The following is a 7,284-nucleotide window of genomic DNA, read 5'->3' on the forward strand; positions in this document are numbered from 1 at the left end:
AAATAAAAACGTATAAGCATTTGCCTCATGATATTATCACATAATTGCCTACTTATTTGATTATGACCTATAGCTTTTACGTAAGCTGTAAAAAAAAAATCTGTACATTTTGCAGTCAAAAAATGTAGTAAAACTTGCGTTGTTTTTTACAGTCTTTTTACTGTAAATGGAAAAAACGGTACCGCTGTTTTTCATACTGTAAAATTCTGATGACTTTGCTGCCAGGTTTTTGTCGTAAAATCCATGGTGTTACAGTGTTATTACTGTAAATGGAAAAACGGTACTACAGTTTTTTTATGGTAAAATTGTGGCGATTGAGCTGCCAGTTTTGTAGCATACAATTAAGGTTATTGTTTTTACAGCGTATTACTATAAATAGGAAAATGGGTAACATTTGTTTTTTAACTGTAAAATTCTAGCGACAAGCTGCCAGGTTTTTACCTTAAAATCAATGGTTGTTGTATGTACAGTGTATTGCTGAAAATGGGAAAACGTTACCACTGAGTTTAAAGGTTAAATTCTAGCAACTGATCTAGTGAAGTGAAGTGAATTACATTTATATAGCGCTTTTTCTCAAGTGACTCAAAGCGCATTACATTGTGAAACCCAATATCTAAGTTACATTTAAACCAGTGTGGGTGGCACTGGAAGCAGGTGGGTAAAGTGTCTTGACCAAGGACACAACGGCAGTGACTAGGATGGCGGAAGCGGGGATCGAACCTGCAACCCTCAAGTTGCTGGCACGGCCGCTCTACCAACCGAGCTATACCGCCCCATCTACCAGTTTTGTACCATACAATTTACAGTTGTTGTTTTTACAGTGTATTACAGTCAATAGAAAAACAGTACCACACACTGGCGACAGAGATGCCAGTTTTTACAATGAAATCTACGGTTGTTTTTACTGTGCATTACTGTGAATGGAAAAACGACACCATGGTTTTTTTAAAGGTCAAACTCTGGCAACTGAGCTGCCATTTTTTTTTTCGTACTGTAATAGCAATTTTAGCTTTTAATTTTTAGTGTACAATTTGATGGATAACTTGCTTTGAAATCATAAGTCAAGCAGATTTTTAGGTACCGTATTTTTCGGAGTATAAGTCGCACCTGCCAAAAATGCATAATAAAAAAGGAAGAAAACATATATAAGTCGCACTGGAGCCCGGCCAAACTATGAAAAAAAACTGCGACTTACAGTCCGAAAAATACGGTGTTTAATTTAATTTTAACAAAATAAAATATTTGGAATGTGTAATAATGTTATGATTGTTACATTAATAAATCACGTTTAAGTTAAAAAGATATGCAGTTGCATGCAGTACATGTATTTGTTACAGTCATGAATTTGCCCGATCAACAAATATTTAGTGCGATCTGTATTTTTACAATTGCGTATTGCATGATGCATAATAAAGAAGAAGTGGGTGCACATGTTTGCATTTATTTTGGATTTGGTCTTATTTTAGTAAGAATTATACATAGAGTATGTATACAAAGTCACCTAAATATTATAAGCGGTGCTGAATGCTCCAGCAAGTCTCTTTACTGTAAATCAACAAGGCCACACTCTTTTATCTCCTCATGAGTGAGCATGGTTGCCTGCAGCTGATTGCTGCATATATCATTAATTTGACAGCACTCACTGCATCGCTCACTGTGTACATACTACAGTATATAAAGTCTGTTTACGCAAAAGAGTTTAATGGAGTTTTGAGTGTTTTATTTCATTTATTTGTTTAAAGTTTAAACCAAAAGGGGGCGCCCCTTGCACTTGAGTCTAACTATGTTAAAACATTGAAGTAGTCTATTGATTTTGACTTGAAGCTTGATACCCACTGAAGCTTCAATCAAACATTCTATTTATATACAGGCATGTCCCGCTTATTCATACAAATGCACACACACACACACACACGCACACGCACACGCACACGCACACGCACACGCACACGCACACACACAGTCTACAGAAGTATCAAGTTCTGTTTATCCACATAGTGCTGTATCTGCTTTATTTACTCACCTTGACCTTTATCTCCCATTCATCAGTGACATGGAGCCACAAAGTCAGTGATGATGTCATCGTGCTGCTTGTAGTAGTAGCTAATCAGAGGCAATGATGGCATTATCATCTGGAATTAGTTATCTGTGGGAAGTTTTTACATGACTTACTGTTTATTCTGAGTCAGCTCTTTTTTTCCCCCTTTATTAGAGATTTAAAACCTGCTGCATCAAAATGGGGCTTCATCTATCTTATCAATTGTACTAAGAATAGTGTCTGCATTGGATTGATAATAGCATGATGTTTGTTTTTTTGTTTGTTTTTTTAAAATTATTTCTGTTTTTAGTTTTGATATATATTATCTTGTTTACAAAGTCAGGGAATAAGTTGGATATTGTTTTCAATATTTGTTTTATTTTGCTCAAATAGTTGTATTTAGTATAAAGGAATAATTGTATAATTTTTTAATATTGTTACATTGTCCTCTTATATTGTTGTATGTATATATTGGTAAATTGTTCATAAAGTTTGTCGATCTTTTTTTTTTCTTTCTTAAAATATTTGTCCTGTCTTGTTGGCTATAATTATATTATCATTATTATCATCATTTTAAAAGCAAAAATAACAAAATCATATAATGATCATGAAAATGTGCAAAAACAGTAACACTTAATAGTATCAGGTGGGGAAAATAATAGATTTTTAGATGCAGCGCAATTCGGACATGGACAATTATAAAATCGATTAGTAAATGTCAATTATTGATAATTGGTGTATTTATTGTAAATAAAGTAATGCAGACAGTTCTAAAATACGGCTGACTGCAGCGACCAGCTGCTTTATTATAGGGCACTTATGTTCCAGTTTTCTTTATTTTAATAAATGTGGGAATTAATTTAACTGTTTTTTATTACAAGTGCACTGTTTTTTTTTATGTTGCAAGTGATAAACGCTTATTTAGTGAAACAAAAACAAATGTAAAACTGCATCATTATATATAAATTAAACATGTATCAATAATCGATTTTTAATCGAATCATAGCTCCTGAATCATAATCGTAATCGAATTGTAAGGTGCCCAAAGATTCCCACCTCAAATCAGTATCTCCATCGGGTATATTGACCCTGTATTCATTTGGTATTCGATCGATATCACAACCAGCGGTATCACCCACACCTACCATGAATTGATTAACGTGGACCCCGACTTAAACAAGTTGAAAAACTTATTCGGGTGTTACCATTTAGTGGTCAGTTGTACGGAATATGTACTGTACTGTGCAATCTACTAATAAAAGTGTCAATCAATCAATCAATCAACGTGCAGGGACCAATTAGGCGTCACTTAGGTATTTGTATATTTTATTTGTCAATTACAAATTTGATCATTTGTACAAAAAAAACAAAACAACTAATGTGTTCTTCTACAAATGACAAAGGACTAAGCGTAAAAAACAATTTAAAAAATGTGTCCCTATGACATTTTGACTATGCGTTCACGCAAAAGAAAGACACTAACTATACATTTAACAACATAGGAATCCTGAGAATGTAAAGTAGCTGTAAGGATTATGTTAGGATATGTTAACCACTCATTTAAATGTACCTTCACATTGCTTGAGTACGCACGTGTAGTGAAATATACACTCATATAATCAGGAACCTGACCTGATTCCTTCCCTTAACCATGCAAGTTCTATATTCTATAGTTCATCAGCAACAATAATAATAATAAATAACACAGAAAATAGAACAAAATCACTGTCATATCCTCAGTTTACACATGCCTCATATTTTTTTATAGTTTCCCCGCCATTTTATCAAGGAAAACAAACACAGAGAATTAAAAATGAAGTTTTATTTTTAGTGATGGAGTAGTGGTAAAAGAGGAAGACATTACATATTGGGGCAGAACCAACAGTTATTTGAACATTGAGCTGAACGAAGTGGCTGGGGAGAGGGAAGTCTTGGCTTCCCTGTTTAGGCTGCTGCCCCCGCGACCCGGCCTCGGATAAGCGGAAGAAGATGGATGGATGAATGGAACTTTCGATTGAGACATTTTTAGTGTAAAATATGACAATGGCCATAGGAGATATGATACTATTCTAATAGGTTCATCTTAATACATTTGAATGTCTTTGAAAAGTTAATTTATTTCAGTAGTTCAAATCAAAAAGTTAAATTCGTATATACTATAGACTTACTAATACTCAGACGGAAATATATTTATTTGTCATTTTGATGCTTACTTATAAAAACCCAAAATTAAAAAGTTAAAGTTAAAGTTAAAGTACCAATGATTGTCACACACACACTAGGTGTGGCGAGATTATTCTCTGCATTTGACCCATCACCCTTGATCACCCCCTGGGAGGTGAGGGGAGCAGTGGGCAGCAGCGGTGGCCGCGCCCGGGAATCGTTTTGGTGATTTAACCCCCAATTCCAACCCTTGATGCTGAGTGCCAAGCAGGGAGGTAATGGGTCCCATTTTTAATAGTCTTTGGTATGACTCGGCCGGGGTTTGAACTCACAACCTACCGATCTCAGGGCGGACACTCTAACCACTAGGCCTCTGAGTAGGCAATACAGTGGTACCTTGGTTTTCATACGTCCCGGTTTTAGTATCCATCCATCCATTTTCTACCGGTTGGCCCTTTCGGGGTTGAGGGGGGTTCTGGAGGCTATAACTCGGTTTAAGGCAAACATTTTCATTAGAAATACGTACCAGTTGTCAAACGCTCTCTCGGTTTTAATACGGTTAAACACACATTGGTGATTATGTTATTAATGTTATTTAAATGTATGAAAAACCAACCTGTCTGGGAATTCAGACCTTTAGCTAAAGCCATAGAGCCATAAAAAGATGTCCAGTAACATACAGTAATAATCCAATTGAAGTCAACAAGAGGCTTCAGCACCCACCACGACCCCGAAAAGGACAAGCGGGAGGAAATGGATGAATGGATGGATGGAAGACCCTTAGAGTCCCTGTTTACGGAGTGTCACTGAACGCACCACACTGTTATGGTGCTATGTTATGTTAAGCCCTCTCCCTGCCGCCCTAATGCAGTCAAAAGTCTTCAATGAAACTAAAATTGATGTTAAATGTTCATTTATCCATTTCAATCATCATTTAAATGCATTTGCATGTTTTTTGTGTGTAAAACTATAATTGTTCTTTATGAAAATATTAATTTTGTTTCGTTTTTTTGTACGATACGATTTTGAATGGGCCCTTTCGAACTAATTATTAACAAAAATTGCGGTACCACTGCATGTCATAAAATTTGAAATATTGTAAAAAAGTTCAAAACTTCCGGTACACACTCTAATTTAAAAACTGAACTGTAAAATCTTCCTGAGTCTGAAACAAATTCTTGAAATCAAAAAACTTTTTTCACAGTGTTCTAATTTTGCACACTAATGGAAAGTTCCTGCACAAAAGGGAACATATATAACTCATTTATCAAGTCTAATTCACACATTTGCATTGAAGTGCACTTGTTTCTTTCATATTATAATTACACACACAAAACAAACTCCAAGGCATGTGAAGGTAAACAAAAGCTTCCAGACTACTTTGGAGGAAGTAAAAAAAACAGATTTTTTGCTAAATTCTAATCCTTATTAGAATGTAGTTCCTCCCGGGAACACACGGCCGCGGTGGAAACGATGTTGAAAAAAATCCGAGTATGTGTGAGAGTCAGGGGCCTGATGTCCATCCACAACTCCTGGATGAGGAGTATACAAGAATTGCGTTTGGACAATCAACTCCTGCACCCTCGGTCACTGCAAAAGCTTTGTTTCTGTAGAAGAAGCAGGAGTGGCTTACAAACAAACAAACAAAAAATCGAATAAACTGAAGAAAATTGTGAAAATTATGCTATGTTGTACAAATCCAGTCTTTTAAAAAGGTCTCATCTCGTAAGCCGATCATTTCTATTTTGTAGAATCAACCTGTTGCAAGTGAAAAAGTGAACTATGCCAATACTTACAATATGCACCTTCATCATGCATGTTTTATGCCAGTCCCAGTTATTAATAATGTGTCCACCTTCAGCTAGACTAGTTGTGTGTAAGTCCACGCTGCTGTGCATCCGACCTCAAGCTCTGCCTGTTTCCTTTTGCCTCCTGGTGTGCCCCTCTCTGCCTCTTCCCTGCATCAATCCATCTCATTTCATGCAGGAGCGGTGTTACCTAAGAGACAAGGCCTCAAAGGAGAAAATCTCTTTTTCTACAATTAGCTGTGAAAGTGATAGAAGCAAGAGGAGGGGGGATGAGGGGGCGTCTCTGGTGGCTGCACAGAAGAATAGAGGTAAAGAATGGCGGCAGTACGCATGGCAGCTACAAAGATGTGGGGTTAAAAAGTGTTAATCTCAAATGATTCCAACTTGGACATTCTAGAGAAAAATTTCAAATATGAAAAAATAAACGATTTGTGGATTGTCATGATTTTGCTCCCACATTCATTTCCTCTCATCTATTTTTTTATTAGGATATTGTCATATTTATGTTTTTTTACAAAGTAATGGAATAAATGCTTCCATTTCGTTTTTGTTCATGTTTACTTATTTTGCACTATTTGATTAATTATGCTCAAAACAATTTTATGCAATAAAGTAAATTATTAGACTTAAGTATTTATTGTCATTAGATTTTTCGATATTGCCTAAAATTTTTGCTGTGTTATATTTTGATTATAATCATGATCCACTAATTTAAACATAAAAATCACAAAATAATTTCATGATCTTGGAAAATTTGTGAAGTTCAAAAAATATCAGTATTAGTATTGATGGGTAAATCACGCTTAGTAAGTGTATGGCACACTCACTAGCTGTATTGACACGGCAATGATACTGTGTTGTGGTTTCATAATTACTTTTACCTGCGTATACAATTAATAGTTAAGAAATATTTTTTTATTTTAAATTTTTATTTTTTTTAAACAAATAGTTGCGCAGAAAGGAATATAAAATGCACAACTCTGGTCAACGAGCCAAATAGTAGACACGAAGAGAAGAACACTTACCTGATTTGGTGCTATCATAAGGAATTTTTCCTTTTTAACAATGCCATTTATTTTGTATGCTTTTACATTTAAATGCTATTTTTATTGTTTTATTTTTATTTTACTTATTTTTTTATATGTTTTATTTGTATATTTTTTTTAAACTAGAATTCATACCAATATGTACCTTATCACCCACCCCTATATATATATATACAGGTAAAAGCCAGTATATTAGAATATTTTGAAAAACTTGATTTATTTCAGTAAT

This window comes from Nerophis lumbriciformis, linkage group LG04 (genome assembly GCF_033978685.3).
Source record: "Nerophis lumbriciformis linkage group LG04, RoL_Nlum_v2.1, whole genome shotgun sequence".
Taxonomy (NCBI): domain Eukaryota; kingdom Metazoa; phylum Chordata; class Actinopteri; order Syngnathiformes; family Syngnathidae; genus Nerophis; species Nerophis lumbriciformis.